We start from the raw sequence: 16832 nt of genomic DNA, 5'->3' as shown, positions 1-16832 counted from the left end.
TACATGAAGGACCAATACGATTTTTACTATGTTCTCCAGCTGAAAGCGGTAGTCTCTGCTGCAGCCATTGATATCCTCTATTCGGTGAACTTTTGAGAAGGGTAGATGGGACAAACCAACCGTAATAACCATACCGGCTACCAATTCAAAAGCCAGCCAGTTTCTTATCCCCATCTGGAAATAATGTGCTTGACGCGGGGGGGGGAGCCTCTCATAGAGCACAGGGTCAGTTCAGTACGCAGGAACGGGGGGGGGGCACCAATCGATGGTGTTCTCAGATCTTCCTATAAAAGATCTTATAACTCAACCCAACAACGTGGGGTTGCGTAGAGTAGCCAAAATACAGAAAAACCAATCACTGAGAATTGTTTCACACATTACTTTTTATTTGTACATTTAAATGCAATGTATGAATGAAAGTATCTGAAAGCAAGTGCGTCATACAGGCCTAGCTCACAATGCAAGAAGGGGGTCACACGGGTTGCCTTCGTACTGATTGTCTATGAGAGAGAAGCCTGATTGGCGAACTGAGGGGAGAGGAAGTTAATTGTGGAGCAAGACGACCCGCAGGCCCGTCGTGATAGGGCTACCCTGTATGGCCCTCTTCCATGTTCTTTGCATGCATAAAAGGGGTCGTCGTAACTTCCTTGTGTAAATGAACAAGAAGTAACATCCATAAATCATATCACCTTCCACCTCTTGCTTTTCAGTCGATTAGACCCGTTTACACATTCGGCAGCAAATCAGTGAATGCACAGTGAGGAAAATAATCAAACAATGTAAATGCATCTTGAAGCAAGCCAGGATTACTTCCAGCTCTCCGTCCAGGATACATTTGGTTGCCAACAAGGGTTTGCCAAAACGTTACGTGTGGAACGGCCCAACTACCACGTAGTTGTTCATAAAGTGACCACCATGCAGGTTTTTTTCGCTCACTGCAAGCCTACTCCAAATTTGCACTGCAGGAGTAAGTCCCAGACTAGGGCCGCCTGTTTGTCCTTCCTTTGCTCTTTAGACCCCTCCCCGCTCCCTCTTGTTTAAGAGGGTTCCAGCAGTCGTTTGGATCCCGCCGCGCTTTCAGCGGTCCTTCACGTTCTCAGAGAGCGGACGTTTTTCCCAGTGACGAGTTCCTCGGAAGCCAAGTCTCCATCTCAGCAGAGCAGTTTTAAAACAGCACATACCGGGCCAGGAAGAATGAGAATAAGCCCGAGGTGGATGGCGGGAGAGAGGAGAGGCGCGAGAGTTTTTTGCATTTAATTATGAAACATGTTAAAAAGTGCGAGACGGTGGGGGGGAGAAGTTGACATTGCCTCGAGCCCCCCGCGACTTTTCCTTCGCCCCCTCGATTGTTACCCTGATTGTACCTCCGCGTCCCCCTCCCCCTCCACGTGATGGGCCCGACATGCGCAGCAGCGCCAGGGCCGCCGGAGGCACATTTGCAGACTGACGTCAGTGTGCACAACCTCTCAGGCCAAAATAGTCTGCTGCTGCTGCAGTTCCAAACTTGGCTGAAGGCCGGTAGTGAGAAGAGATCTCGAGCTACTTCAACAAAACTTTCTCTCCAGTTTTTCCTGCTCCCTCTCCCCCTTTCTTTCTTTCCTTCCTTCTCTCTCTCCTTCTGATGGTATTCAAATAATAGCTCTGCGTTGGAAGGGGTGGCCAAGAAGAAAATCCCAATCCCAAATTAAGTCTTTTTCCCCCTTCTCCCCACTTCCTTTCTCCTTTCCCTTCTGTCTCTTCCTCCCCCCGCCCCCATTTTTTTGGTTGTAAAAGACAAAAATATGCAGGGTGCTTAGATAAGGCTGGATGAATTGATGGCATCCCTTTTCTTGCCTAGTCAGTCCGTTTTCTCAGCTTCCCCTTTTTAGAAAAGGCTCATAGAGGATTTCATTCTGCTCTAGAATATAATTCTGGCTGGCTTGCCAAAAGTGGGAAAATCACAGAGAGGAATACGGGAGCCCTCCAGTGCAATTTCTATTGTTTGAAACTCACTTTATATCAGAGAAATTGAAGATGAAAACGGTAAGGAAATAATTCACGGACTCTTTGCCTTATGATGATGATTATTATTGGTCTCCCGCATAATGGTGCGTTCAGATGTGGCGTTGGGGTGGTTTATACTGCACTAGGTGAAGTGGATTTTGAATGATTTCAGAGAAACCTTTGAGCTTTAGGGATTAAAAAGTGGGAGAAAGAAAGGGGAGTACGAGGATTTTCTGTGGCAAAGACGCCTGGTTTGTTAAGTGTGCTCTTGAGCAGTGAAAACTTTAATGTTTCAGAAGCAAACAAAACAATTCTTAGCAAAATAATGCGAACTCTTTTTGTCTGCCGCTTCTTTGAAACTCATTGACTTTGCTTCTGCCATTATAAGCCCATCATTTGGTTGTGTCACGTCAGTGCCTATATAAATGGGGGAGACAAGTGCATATTTTTTGTGCGTGGACTGAAAGGATCGCATTGATGTAATAGCTAGAGCCCGGATGCTCGACTAAAGGAGAGAGACATTAAGCTCTTAAGAGGCTAATGGGAGAGATGGAAGAGTGTAGGTTTGATTTACTCCTAGACGCTGAGGGATTTGCTAGTCTCGTAACGCTGACAGTAGCTATTGAATTGCTCGCTCGCCCTCTGTGTGTGTGCAAAGGGGTTTTTGGGGAAGGGGAGGCAAAGGTGTGTGGCTGGAGAGTGGAGGGAGAAAGCTAGAATCGTTCTCCATGCTAATGTGCCCAGTCTCTTGTCTTTGCTAATTTCTTTCATTGTTGTACAAGAGGAGAGAGCGAGAACGAGAGCGTCTCAGACTCTTGTTTTTATTTGGACTGCCTTTGCAACGCATTTGGGCCTCACGCCAAGTGTCTGGGTCACACGCGTTTTATCCAAATAGATTTAGCGCTGCTGTCTGGAAATGGGCTGCTGAATGTTAAGTTTAGGATCAGCTCCACCAGAACAGCCACAGACTCTTCCCTGGGGTTGGGGGGGGGGAGAGGCGGGGAACAGGGCTTTTGTTCTTTAGAGTTCCCTCTGAGGGTGTAGATGTAAAATGTTCTTTTGTACTCAAAAGGAATGAGTGTGTGTGTGTAGGGGGGATCTGGTTTAAAATATTTTTTAAAGTAGTCTGGACTTTCAGCAGTAAAAATGACAGCTGATCCTTTAGAAAGTTAAGCCGGGGGGGAGAGGAGGAGGGCGGTGCAAAGTTTTACAGATAACTTGAGTTTTGCCCTTCTCCCCACCCCCATCCTTCACCACCCAGGTGGCAGCTGATCTGGCGAGCAGCACTGTGTGTGAGAGAGAATGAGATCAGCAGCGGCTCCTTTATTCGTGTCGTTTCTTATTAAGGATGCAGTCCTACGCGTGCTTACTTGGGAGTAAGCCTCACTAAACCCAATGGAACTTACTTGGGCTGCACAAGCTTTGTGTGTGCTCAACCATATTATCTCATTATGGAAACGCCGTAAGAAAGACCCCCAGAACTCAAACCCCACGCTTTTTACTTGTTTAGGTCGTGCGCCCTTCAGTTCAGATGATTTGTGTCTGTGGTGTTTTGTGTCTGTGGAACACCCACGGCAGCTCTTTAAAAAGCTGAGGGGGTTGGGAGAGCGACGCAAAGAAGCTAATACCTGCGACTGATATGCCCCCTTTCCCTCCTTGCCTGTCGTTTTGCCTTAGCAACCCCTCGTCGTCCCAGGTCACTGGCCGCTTCTCGAGAGTGCTGCCCATTCGAGGCGCTTCTCTCTCTCTCTCGGGCCCAGCTCCTTGCCAGGAGGCTCTGTGACTTGCATATGAGCAGCCAGGAACCAGAGCGGTGGGGGATGGGTCGGCTTCATCTCTCGCGCTCTCTGTCAATATGGAACCAGGAGCTCCCGCCAAGGAATATATTTGCCTCTTACCCAGAGGCGTAGCTGCCAGACACCCATGTGTCTCTCAACCTGAAGGCCGCTCTGCGGAGCTGCAGCAGACATTAGCCATTAGAAGAGGAAATGGGTCTTTATCCTTGGGATCAGCATGCAAGGCTGGCAGCAGCGCTTGGGTTAGATTTACATACGAGGCGATGACCTTCCCATTTGCTCTGGTTTTAGAGATAACGCCTGATCTAGTCAAACGCTCCCCCGTCCTCTTTCACCGGGAGCGGATGTGTTTGCAGCAGTGTGCTGCAGCTTAGCGCCAGGCCATTAATGGGCCACAGGTGCTACCGCGAGAGCCGGGTTATGTCTGAGCAAACATTGCACAGGGAGATAGATGGTGAGGCTGGAGAATGAGGCTCATTGAGAAGAGCGGCTGCTGTTGTTGCTGCCCGCGGCGCGAGCCGATCGGTTCAGCTTCTCTTCAGCTGCCTTTGGAGAGAGTCCCAGGGCTGGTGGTGGTGACTGACTGAGCTGCGGGCGCTGTACCGTTGCCAAGTTTCCGGGGGAGACGGATGGGAGGCCGTTTGGAGGAGGCAGCGGGAGGGAGCTTGCCAGATGAGGCTCTTGCTGCTGCTACCTGTTTGCATGAAGAGGTGACTTGCATAGATTGCTGGGGTTGGAAGGGTCGGCAATCTACCTAGAAATATATGAAGTAATGTTCAAGAAAATGCTGCTGCCCATGTGCAAAGTGTCTTTCTCTCACCACTGCAGTCTGTTTTCTTCTCTCCCACAATAAGTTAAGGATTAAACATGAAGCAGTAGAAATCGGAAATCCACAGGACCTTTATCACATCATCATAATTATAATCATATCTTTTTAACAGCCATTAAATAATACCTTTATTAGGACCTTTATACCCCTTAATATAGGGAAGGGCCACAGCTCCATGGTAGAGCTTTGCTTGCATAAGGTACAGGTTCAGTCCCTGACTTCTCTAGGTAGGGCTAGGAAAGACTTCTGTTTGAAACTCTGGGGAGCCTCAGGCAGTTAGTCTAGTCTACAGTACTGACGTAGATGAACCAAATGGTCTGACTCAGTATGAGGCATCTTCCTGCGTCTTCCTAGGACCAACCTAAATGTCACAAAGTCAGGACCAAGCTATCAAGTTCTCCAGAACTTTTCATCAGGAAAGATACTGACTTAGGCAGGTGGGGGAGAAGCAGGGAACTGTGTCTCACTTCCACATCTGCAGTTCTTAAGGTAGAGTGTAGGAGGAGTCATACAGACATAATTGAATTAGCCTCATTGGGTGCAGGATATATCCTGGGGCATTGGGACAACAATAAAACGATTGTATATGCACGGTTGAAAATATAAAATCTAGTAATTACTTGGTTCTGTCTCCAGCTATTTCCAGGGTAGATTGATTGACAGAAAGCCATTTTTGCCTCACTCTTTAGTCAAAAGGCTTATACTCTAAAATACGTCATGATGACGCACAGTCAGGGGGAGGGAAGATGGAGCAAGCAACCTTAGCATCTTAAAGTTGACGTCCTTATAGCAAGCAGGACTAAGAGGCATATTCATATCTTCCCAGTGAGGCTAGGAGCCCTTTGGACCCTTATTGTTCCAAGCAAGATTAGAAACGGTTTGAACCTTCATCCTTCTAGCAGTTCCTCTTCCCTATCCCACTGCCCACCTGCCGTTCTGACTAGCTGAGGGGGAAAGTGGTAGGTCTTGCCTATTACACTTGGGCTTCCCTGGTGGCCTCCCATCAAGGTACCAGCCAGACCTAGCCCTGCTTGGTGCCAGGGATCAGGGCTCCCTGCCCAACAGCAAAAACAAAACAACCATGAGGGTGGGCCGCAATACCGTGGAAGTATTGCTTGGGAAGGCCCAGGAACTTGACTCCTGCTCTACCCACAATATTCCTCTGGATAGCTAGACATGAGGCGGGGAACCCTGGTCTGCCCAGTTAATCTGAACACAGATACCTGGTCTAATAGTGAAAAATAAGAATATTCCTAAATCCAACTGTAGTAGCCTGGTCTACCAGCAGGATCCCTCTTGGGCTGACTTGGCTCTGGACCTCTGTTTAGAAATTAATCACTTGTCCAGTGGTTCCCTGCCAGCCAAAGCTTCTCTGAGGAGCACCAGGGTCCTGTGCATGGCCTCTGCCATTGCAAGCTTTCTAAAACAGCTATCCGTCACAGAAGGAAACTGAGGTGAATGTCAGTGTAACTATATCATGTCCTTGCCACAGCTAATATATTTATAGCGTTTTAATTGTAGCACATTGAAGAAGAAGAAAGGCAGGTTTGTGCCAGTCAGGAAAGGCTGCTAAACCAATCACCTGCACCTCCACAGAGGTCCCCCTGTGCACTATTTATTGCAGCTTTTGTTCACCTAGGCTTTACTATTCCAGAGAGGCTTTTTCCATTAGGCACATGACAGTTGGATGTACATATGTGTTATAAATTAATCCAGAAGAACACTTTTGCTGCATGCAGTTCTTTTATTTTAAGTACAATGTATTTTTACTTAGTTCTAGTGAAAGCATGTTAGGATGCTAAGATCCTCATCCCATGTGATGCTCCGCATGATTTGAAAACCATAAAATGGGTTTTGAGGCTCCTAGAATCAGTGTGAGGGTATTTGTATTCCCTTGCTATAGCACTAGGAACTGGCTCTGCCCATTATGTGGAAGCAGAAGCAGCCATTGGCAATGCTGCTTCAGCATGGAAGTGTGGAGGGTAGACCTTTATGTGATGCTGGAGCATCCAGCAGATGTGTTGTGTATGGGAGTGGGGAGATAGGCATCAGCACTGCTTTCACCCATCACTCCATTCTCATACACTACTTCCCAAGGCTACAGCCCCTAACAACAGTTTAGCCTGTGTTGCAGTGCGAGGATTTTTCTTTGCCATTTAGAGGTGGGTGGGCTGAGCTGTCCAGTTCTGCTCTGCTTGGGTTTTTTTGTGCAGGATGTTGTGTTGGCTGCCACAGAACAAACTGTGCAACAACAGCTACCAAGGTGATAGGATTTGGTTGTAAGGATCAACAGAATGCCAAGTGGGGTATGTTTTGTACTGTTTTATTTGTATGCAGATGAGATGCTTTGATAGTGTTTGGGCTCCATTCACAATCCACTTAGTCTGTTACAGACCCATATAGAATATGCATCCTTTGGAAATGTGTTGTGAAAGGAATCCACTTCAAATGGAATCAGAAAAGAGTCAGCATTATTTGAGTTGTTTCAAATCTTTCTGAAATGCTTTATATAGCTTAGTTTAATTTATAAGATATTTAAAGAAAAAGTTCAGAGTTAAAGCCAGAAAGTGAGCAAAGATCAAAGAGATGCAAAGTGAAGGTATATAGATTTCAGGAATAAGACATACATATTTAACAGTGAAGTTTGTTAACCATACATACATTTGTACCAACACATAAACATATTATACATGCACAAACACTTGTTCAGTAAAAAGTAACTTAGGTCGACTGATATAATAATTACTGAATAGAATACTGTAGCCTTTTATGAAGAGAGCCAGACTGCATAGTAATGTAATAGACCCCTTTGGTATTAAAATATATGAATGAAAACACTGATAAACCCAGCTATTCCCAACACCTGCAAATTTGCCTTAGCCAAAACTATGCCTCCTGCTTGCAAAATAATACCCATTGGACTCGCCAGTATTTGTGGGCCTGACAGGTGTACTGGTCTTATTTTATATACTGTAAAATAAGAACATGTATACAGTATGGTATGTGGCACAGCTTTAATATATTCATATAATAATGTATTAATACATTATATAATAATGTAAAATTCATTTGAGATGTTTGCTATATATTTTGAGCCCCAGAAACCTTGGCCTCAACTCAGAGAAAGGTAGTCACAACTTAAGTCTTATTGAGATTTTTGGGGGGGAGAGTATCTCATTGATCTGAAGAGGTGTTTGACTGGACCAGGGCTTGAGTGCACTGAAGATTTATATATCATGGGTACACATACAGGCTAGCAGGCAGGCAGAGATCACAGAATCATAGAATAGTAGAGTTGGAAGGGACCTATAAGGCCATCAAGTCCAACCCCCTGCTCAATGCAGGAATCCAAATCAAAGCATTCCCAACAGATGGCTGCCCAGCTGCCTCTTGAATGCCTCCAGTGTCGGAGAGCCCACTACCTCTCTAGGTAATTGGTTCCATTGTCGTATGGCTCTAACAGTTAGGAAGTTTTTCCTGATCTTCAGTCGAAATCTGGCTTCCTGCAAGTTGAGCCCATTATTCCATATCCTGCACTCTGAGATGATCAAGAAGAGATCCCGGCCCTTGTCTGTGTGACAACCTTTCATGTACTTGAAGAGTGCTATCATATCTCCCCTCAGTCTTCTCTTTTCCAGGCTAAACATACCCAGTTCTTTTAGGCACTCCTCATAGGCCTTTGTTTCCAGTCCCTTGATCATCCATGTTGCCTTCCTCTAAACCCGTTCCGGTTTGTCTGCATCCTTCTTGAAGTGTGGAGACTAGAACTGGACACAGTACTCAAGATGAGGCCTAACCAGTGCTGAATAGAGGAGAACTAATACTTCACGCAATTTGGAAACTATACTTCTGTTACTGCAGCCTAAAATAGCATTTGCCTTTTTTGCAGCCACATCACATGTTGGCTTATATTCATCTCTTGATCAACAACAAATCCAAGATCCTTCTCACATGTTGTATTGCTGAGCCAAATATCCCCCATCTTATAACTGCATCTGGTTTCTTTTTCCTAAGTGTAGAACTTTGCATTTATCCCTGTTGAATTTCATTCTGTTGTTTTCAGCCCAATGCTCCAGCCTATCAAGGTCCCTTTGAATCTTGTTTCTGTCTCCCATGGTATTAGCCATGCTCTCCAATTTTGTATCATCTGCAAATTTGATAAGCATGCTCTGTACCTCCTCATCCCAGTCATTAGTAAAAATGTTGAAGAGCACTGGGCCCAGGACCAATCCCTGTGGTATCCCACTCGTTATTTCCGCCCAGTTTGAGAAGGAACCATTGATAAGCACTCTTTGAGTACAATTCTGGAGCCAACTGTGGATCCACCTGATAGTTGTTCCATCCAGCCCACATTTAGCTAGCTTGCTAATCAGAATATCATGAGGCACTTTGTCAAAAGCTTTGCTGAAGTTGAGATATATTATGTCCACAGCATTCCCACAGTCTACAAGGGAGGTTACCCAATCAAAAATCTAGATAAGATTAGTTTGGCAGTATTTGTTCTTCATAAATCCATGTTGGCTCCTAGTAATCACTGCATTGTTTTCAAGGTGCTTACAGATAGACTGCTTTATCATCTGCTCCAGAGCTTTTCCAGGGATTGATGTTAGGCTGACTGGTCTGTAGTTCCCTGATTCTTCCTTTTTGCCCTTTTTGAAGATAGGGACAACATTAGCTCTCCTCCAGTCATCCAGCACTTCACCAGTCCTCCATGATTTCGCAAAGATAATAGAGAGCGGTTCTGAGAGTTCTTCAGCCAGTTTCTTCAATACTCTAGGATGCAGTTTATTGGGCCTGATTTGAATTCATTCAAAGTGATTAGGTATTCCTTGACCATTTGTCTATCAATCTCAAGGTCCAATCCTGACCCTTCCACTTCATGTTTCCTGGGAGGGTCATAGACCCTTTTTTTGGGAGAAGACTGAGCCAAAGTAGGAACTGAGCACTTCTGCCTTTTCTTTGTCATCTGTTATCATTTTGCCATCCTCATTGAGTGGCTGTGCCACCATTTCTTTTATCTGTATGTTACTATGGACATACCTGAAGAAAGCTTTTTTGTTGCTTTCAGCATCTTTCACTAACCTCAGCTCATTCTCAGCTTCAGCTTTCCTGATAAAATACCAAAATGTTCCTTCTAGAGAAGATCCCTCTGCCTGATCTTTTAGTAGTAAAAAAACAACATGTTCACACATCCCAGCACTGGAGTGGAGGTGGGTTGAAATACTGCCTTTTATTCTTTAACAGTAAAACACAGCATTTCTCTTATCTCTAGTCTTAGCATTGTGGTGCGTAATGCTAAAATTGGATATAAGAGATCCCTTATCTTCGATCTTAGCACTTAGTGCTAAGATTTCTTTGCCCGATGTCATATGAGGGGGTTGCACTTCTAGAGAAGAAGTACGTCTGTAGCTTGGGTGTGCTTCTGGATTCAATGCTGTCTCTGGAGGCTTAGGTAGCCTTAGTAGATAGGAGTGACTGTTTACAGCACCAGAGATGCTTGCCCACTGTACTCCACAATCTGGTAAGCAACAGATGGGACTATTGCAGTGTATTGTACACTTGAAGACAATTCCCTTGAAGACAATTCAGAAACTTCAATTGTTTCAAAATGCACTGTCCAGATCAGGCCAGATTACTGGTTGGGATTCCACTTAGAACTCAAATAAACCTCGTTCTGAAATAGCTGTACTGGTTGCTGCTTTGTTTCCTGGCCCAATTCAGTGTGTTCACATTAATGACTAGGACTGCAATCCAATACATGTGTACTCAAAAGTAAGCATTGGGTTCAGTGGGACTTACTCCCAGATAAGTGTGTATTGGACTGCAGCCTAAATGACTTAGGCTCCAAACATCTGAAGTGCCGTTTCCATCCCTACTGACCTTCTGGGGCATTAAGATCTGCAGAGTGGGCTCTCTTGGTAGTTCTGCCATCCTCAGAAGTGCAGGGAATGGCAGCCCATACAGAGATGCATCTGGCATCTTCATTGTACAACTTTTGCCATATGCTGAAGACACAGCTCTTTACCTTGGCCTTTGACAGTTACAATATTTTGTTTTATGGGATCCATCTCTTTTGCTGAATTGATATTTTGTTCCATTTGGGTAAGAAATGAAGTGAAGGGTGTGTAAGAAATCTTATTTGTTATATGCTTTCAAGTCGATTATGACTTATGGTGACCCTATGAATCAGTGACCTCCAATAGCATCTGTTGTAAACCACCTGTTCAGATCTTGTAAATTCAGGTCTGTGGGTTCCTTTGTGGCATCAATCCATCTCTTGTTTGGCCTTCCCCTTTTTCTACTCCCTTCTGTTTTTCCCAGCATGATTGCCTTTTCTAGTGAATCATGCCTTCTCATTATGTGTCCAAAATATGATAACCTCAGTTTCATCATTTTAGCTTCTAGTGATAGTTCTGGTTTAATTTGTTCTGACTCCCAATTATTTGTCTTTTTCGCAGATCATGGTATATGCAAAGCGCTCATCTGACACCACATTTCAAATGAATTTATTTTCCTCTTATCTGCTTTTTTCACTGTCCAACTTTCACATCCATACATAGAGATTGGGAATACAGTGGTCTGAATGATCCTGACTTTAGTGTTCAGTGATACATCTTTGCATTTGAGGACCTTTTCTAGTTCTCTCATAGCTGTCCTCCCCAGTCTTAGCCTTCTTCTGATTTCTTGACTATTGTCTCCATTTTGGTTAATGACTGTGCCGAGGTATTGATAATCCTTGACAAGTTCAATGTCCTCGTTGTCAACTTTAAAGTTACATAAGTCTTCTGCTGTCATTATTTTAGTGTTCTTGACATTCAGCTGTAGTCCTGCTTTGTGCTTTCCTCTTTAACTTTCATGAGCATTCGTTTCAAATCATTATTGGTTTCTGCTAGCAGTATGGTATCATCTGCATATCTTAAATTATTAATATTTCTCCCTCCAATTTTCACACCTTCTTCATCTTGCTCCAATCCCACTTTCCATATATGTTCTGCATATAGATTAAACAAATAGGGTGATAAAATACACCCCTGTCTCACACCCTTTCCGATTGGGAACCAATCGATTTCTCTATATTCTGTCCTTACAGTAGCCTCTTGTCCAGAGTATAGGTTGCGCATCAGGGCATCAGATGCTGTGTTACCCCCATTTCTTTTAAAGCATTTCATAGTTTTTCATGATCTACAAAATCAAAGGCTTTGCTGTAATCTGTAAAGCACAGGGTAATTTCCTTCTGAAATTCCTTGGTCCGTTCCATTATCCAACGTATGTTTGCAATATGATCTCTGGTGCCTCTTCCCTTTCTAAATCCAGCTTGGACATCTGGCATTTCTTGCTCCATATATGGTAAGAGCCTTTGTTATAGAATCTTGAGCATTATTTTACTTGCATGGGATATTAAGGCAATAGCTTGATAATTACTGCCTTCCCTGGGACCCCCTTTCTTTGGAACTGGAATGGAATATTGAATGCTTCCAGTCTGTAGGCCATTGTTTAGTTTTCCATATTTGTTGACAAATTTTGTCAAAATTTGGACAGAACCAGTCTCAGTAGCTTGTAGCAACTATATTGGTATGCCATCTGTTCCTGGTGATTTGTTTCTTCCAAGTATTTTAAGAGCAGTTCCCACCTCACATTCCAAAATTTCTGGTTCTTCATCATATGGTTCCTCCATGAATTAATCTGTCATCTTTGCATCTCTTTTATAGAGTTCTTCAGTGTATTGCTTCCATCTTCCTTTTATTGTATCTTGGTCAGTCGGTGCGCTCCCCTGTTGATTGTTCAACATCCCTACTCTTGCTTTAAATTTCCCATTAATTTCTCTAATCGTTTGGAATACTGCTCTTGTTCTACTTTTTTTGTTGTCCTCTTCTATTTCTATACAATAACTATTGTAATAGTTCTCTTTGTCCCTGTGTACTAGTCACTATATAGTTGCATTTGGGGTTCTAACCGTGTGTCTATCTCCCTTTGCTTTTGCTTTCTTTCTCCCTTTAACCATTTTAAGAGTTTCTTCAGTCATTCATTGAGGTCTTTTTCTCTTTTTAACTAGAGGTATTGTTGTTTTCCATTCATCCCTGATAATGTCTCTGACTTCACTCCAAAGATCTTCTGGTTCTTTGTCAGCTAAGTTTAAAGCCTCAGATCTGTTCCTTATTTGATCTTTATATTCTTCTGGGATGTTATTTAAATTGTATTTTGGCATTATGATTGCTTTGTTGTTTTTCTTCAGCTTTACTCTGATTTTTGATATTACCAGTTCATGATCTGTACCGCAGTCTGTTCCTGGTCTTGTTTTCACAGAAAGTATGGAACATCTCCATCTTCTGCTACCAATTATATAATCAATTTGATTCCTATATTGACCATTTAGTGATGTCCACGTATACAGTCATCTTTTCAGTTGCTCAAAATATGAATTCTTGATTTTAACAGAAGCAAAAGCTGAGAGTAGCCATACGCACACCCTGGACCTCAGGAAAGCTGATTTTAATAAACTCAGAACAATTGTAAGTACAGTTCCATGGCAAGCCACCCTAATGAGAAAAGGACTCCAAGATGGGTGGGAGTTTCTAAAAAAGGAAATTCTAAAAGCTCAGTGCCTAGCAATTCCAACAAGGAAAAAAGGGAGGAAACAGCAGAAGAAGCCAATGTGGCTTCACAAAAAGCTTAAAACTGACCAGAAAACAAAAAAGGACACATACAGGAAGTGGAAAGAAGGCCAGGCCACAAAGGAAGAGTACAGGCAGGTATCACGGAATTGCAGGGATGCTGTCAGGAAGGCTAAAGCTGAGAATGAGCTGAGGTTAGCGAAAGATGCCAAAAGCAACAAAAAAGCTTTCTTCAGGTATGTCCATAGTAAAAGACAGAGAAAAGAAATGGTGGCACAGCTACTCAATGATGCAAAATGATAATGGATGACAAAGAAAAGGCAGAAGTGCTCAATTCCTACTTTGACTCAGTCTTCTCCCAAAAAAGGGCCTATGACCCTCCCAGAAAACATGAAATGGAAGGGTCAGGATTGGACCTTGAGATTGATAGACAAATGGTCAAGGAATACCTAATCACTTTGAATGAATTCAAATCGGGCCCAATAAACTGCATCCCAGAGTATTGAAAGAACTGGCTGAAGAACTCTCAGAACCGCCCTCTATTATCTTTGCGAAATCATGGAGGACTGGTGAAGTGCCGGATGACTGGAGGAGAGCTAATGTTGTCCCTATCTTCAAAAAGGGCAAGAAGGAGGAACCGGGGAACTACAGACCAGTCAGCCTAACATCAATCCCTGGAAAAATTCTGGAGCAGATGATAAAGCAGTCAATCTGTAAGCACCTTGAAATTCAACAGGGATAGATGCAAAGATCTACACTTAGGAAAAAGAAACCAAATGCACAGATGGGGGATACTTGGTTCAGCAGTACAACATGTGAGAAGGATCTTGGAATTGTTGTTGATCACAAGCTCAATATGAGCCAATAGTGTGATGTGGCTGTAAAAAAGGCAAATGCTATATTAGGCTGCATTAACAGAAGTATAGTTTCCAAATCACGTGAAGTACTAGTTCCCCTCTATTCAGCACTGGTTAGGCCTCATTACTGTGTCCAGTTCTCATCTCCGCACTTCAAGAAGGATGCAGACAAACTGGAACGGGTTCAGAGGACGGCAACAAAGATGATCAGGGCACTGGAAATAAAGCCCTATGAGGAGAGACTGAAAGAACTGGGTATGTTTAGCCTGGAAAAGAGAAGACTGAGGGGAGATATGATAGCACTCTTCAAGTACATGAAAGGTTGTCACACAGATGGGGGCCGGGAACTCTCAATCATCCCAGAGTGCAGGACACGGAATAATGGGCTCAAGTTGCAGGAAGCCAGATTTTGACTGGACATCAGGAAAAACATCCTAACTGTTAGAGCCATATGACAATGGAACCAATTACCTAGAGAGGTAGTGGGCTCTCCGACACTGGAGGCATTCAAGAGGCAGCTGGGCAGCCATCTGTTGGGAATGCATTGATTTGGATTCCTGCATTGAGCAGGGGGTTGGACTCGATGGCCTTGTAGGCCCCTTCCAACTCTACTATTCTATGATTCTATGTGTTTGCAAGAAACAAATTATTGGCTCCACAGAATTCAATAAGTCTTTCTCCTGCTTCATTTCTATCTCCTAACCCTCATTTCCCCACAGTTCCTAGTTCTTCTCTGTTCCCTACTTTTGCATTCCAGTCCCCCATGATTATCAGCACATTTTGTTTGGTGTGTGATCAATTTCTTCCTGTACTTCTGCGTAAATTTTTTCCAATTCTTCCTCTTCTGCATTTGCCATTGGAGCGTAGACTTGGATGATGGTTATGTTAATAGGTTTCCCATTAAATCTCATTGATATAACTTGCTCAGACCTTGCATTATAGCTCCTATTTGTTTTTGCTATATCACTTCTCATTATTACAACAACCCCGTTTCTTCTTAATTTCTCGTTTCCTGCATAAAATAGTTTGTCGTTGCCTGATTGAAAATGTCCTATTCCCGTCCATTTTAATCCACTCACGCCAAGTATTGTAATGTTGATACAGTCCATTTCTTGCTTCACAATTTCTAACTTTCCTTGGTTCGTGCTTCTCACATTCCATGTTCCTATTGTGTATGTCATACAACTTTGGACTTTCCTTTCGCATCTGTATGCATCAGCCTCTGGGCTTCCTTTCGGCTTTGACCCAGCTGCATCATTAGTCACAGCAGTACTTGTACATGTCCTTTGTTCTTCCCCAGTAGTTTGGTGAGTGCCTTCTGACCTGGGGGTCTCATCTTCCAGCACTATCTCATGTTGCATTTTGGATACTCTGTTCATAGGGTTTTCATTTTAAGAGATATTCAGAGGTTGTTTACCATCGCCTTCCTGTGAGTCTGGATGGATCTTAGTCTGGTGTCTCAGCTTTGACCATTCTGTCTTGGGTGCCCCTGCTAGGAGTCTAGCCTCTTGGTGTAGACTCCTGACGGCATTGCTCTCAGCTTCTTCAACACTCTCAACCCCCCTCACCATGTTAAGGTGTCCATCCTAGAGGGTGGTGAAATCTTATAAATAAATAAAATATTTTCAAATATTTCTCCAATGCAGTCTACAATTAAAAAACCAAAAACCTAACATACAATGACTCACGAAGCCAAATTCTCTATTAGATACCAGATGTAATGTTTAGTGGCATATATATGTTGCAGTGAATGGCTTATATGATGATTGTAGATATTCACATCCCAGACAAATCTTTATTTGTGAATGCTCCAAAACCTGGGGAAGCACTATAGTAAGGCCCTTCAGGCGTAGATGAACTCGCAAGAGCCCAAGTCAGCATGAACAATGGTGAGGGACAATTGGAGTTGTAGTCCAACAATATCTAGAGGGCTGCAGTTCCGCACTCCAGCAGTACAGAACACTGAGAGTTAACCTAACTATGATTTCCCCCTGCGCACGCAAAATGGAGGAATATATATGTCTTTCTGAGATTTCACAAAATTCATTTGAGACATTCAGCCTTCATGTGTGAATGCTGACAGCAAACAGATTTTAATAGACGTACATTATAGCGTATACTGTACAAACATTTCCCAACATAAAACCAATGTCACCTTACAATAATTGATTTTGAGTTTCAGTGTTTCAAAATAAAATATCATACAGAACAAAATTACAAGGTACCATTTGTAATTCAGTAATATGAGAGCATTGGTCAGGGGGTCTGATTACCTTTGCAAGGTACTGTACATATTTGAAACTTGTTTTCCCTTTTTCATGATTATTTGATTTACCCTTTATGAAAGAGTGTGTCAGAGGCAGAGTGTGTCTCTGTTGCAAAGGCAATTGAAGTGATATTTCCTTACACTAATCCAATGATGTGCAGTCAACAAATTATGTTAGAATGTGGGTGAGAAAAAACATCCAAAGATGCCTTTGTTCACATTAAACACCACACACTATTACTATTTATTTTATATTATTTTTAAAAAGTATACACTGTCTTTCAGACAGGTATCAAGGCACCATACTATAGAAGATCAAGTACATTAAAAATGCCATTAAAATACAATAAAACAGCAGGCAGGGAATCATTGAGCATAAAAAGAAATCAAGATCCAGCAAATGCTCAGACAAATGTAAATGTTTTTGCATTAAAAATGAAATCTCACAGCAATTTGGTGCAGCAGTCTTTAAAATGCATTGTACTTGCA

At 43.1% G+C, this 16832-nt stretch overlaps 1 protein-coding gene across 7 annotated transcripts in view; it reads left to right on the top strand.

Annotated features, from left to right (window-relative positions):
• The first annotated feature begins 241 nt into the window (after positions 1–241).
• The window catches only part of ADAMTS6 (ADAM metallopeptidase with thrombospondin type 1 motif 6), a 241066-nt gene continuing 224475 nt past the window's right edge, over positions 242–16832 (top strand). For 2 of the 7 annotated variants that reach the window (XM_061619218.1, XM_061619163.1), the window contains exon 1: positions 242–2022. The gene's annotated coding sequence lies outside the window, so the exon portion shown is untranslated. The other 5 variants (XM_061619173.1, XM_061619182.1, XM_061619190.1 and 2 more) reach the window with 5 other exon arrangements.

This window comes from Rhineura floridana, chromosome 1, assembly GCF_030035675.1.
Source record: "Rhineura floridana isolate rRhiFlo1 chromosome 1, rRhiFlo1.hap2, whole genome shotgun sequence".
In the NCBI taxonomy this organism is placed as follows: Eukaryota; Metazoa; Chordata; class Lepidosauria; order Squamata; family Rhineuridae; genus Rhineura; species Rhineura floridana.
Note: the sequence above shows the minus strand (reverse complement) of the source record. Positions and strands in the feature narration are given on the sequence as shown.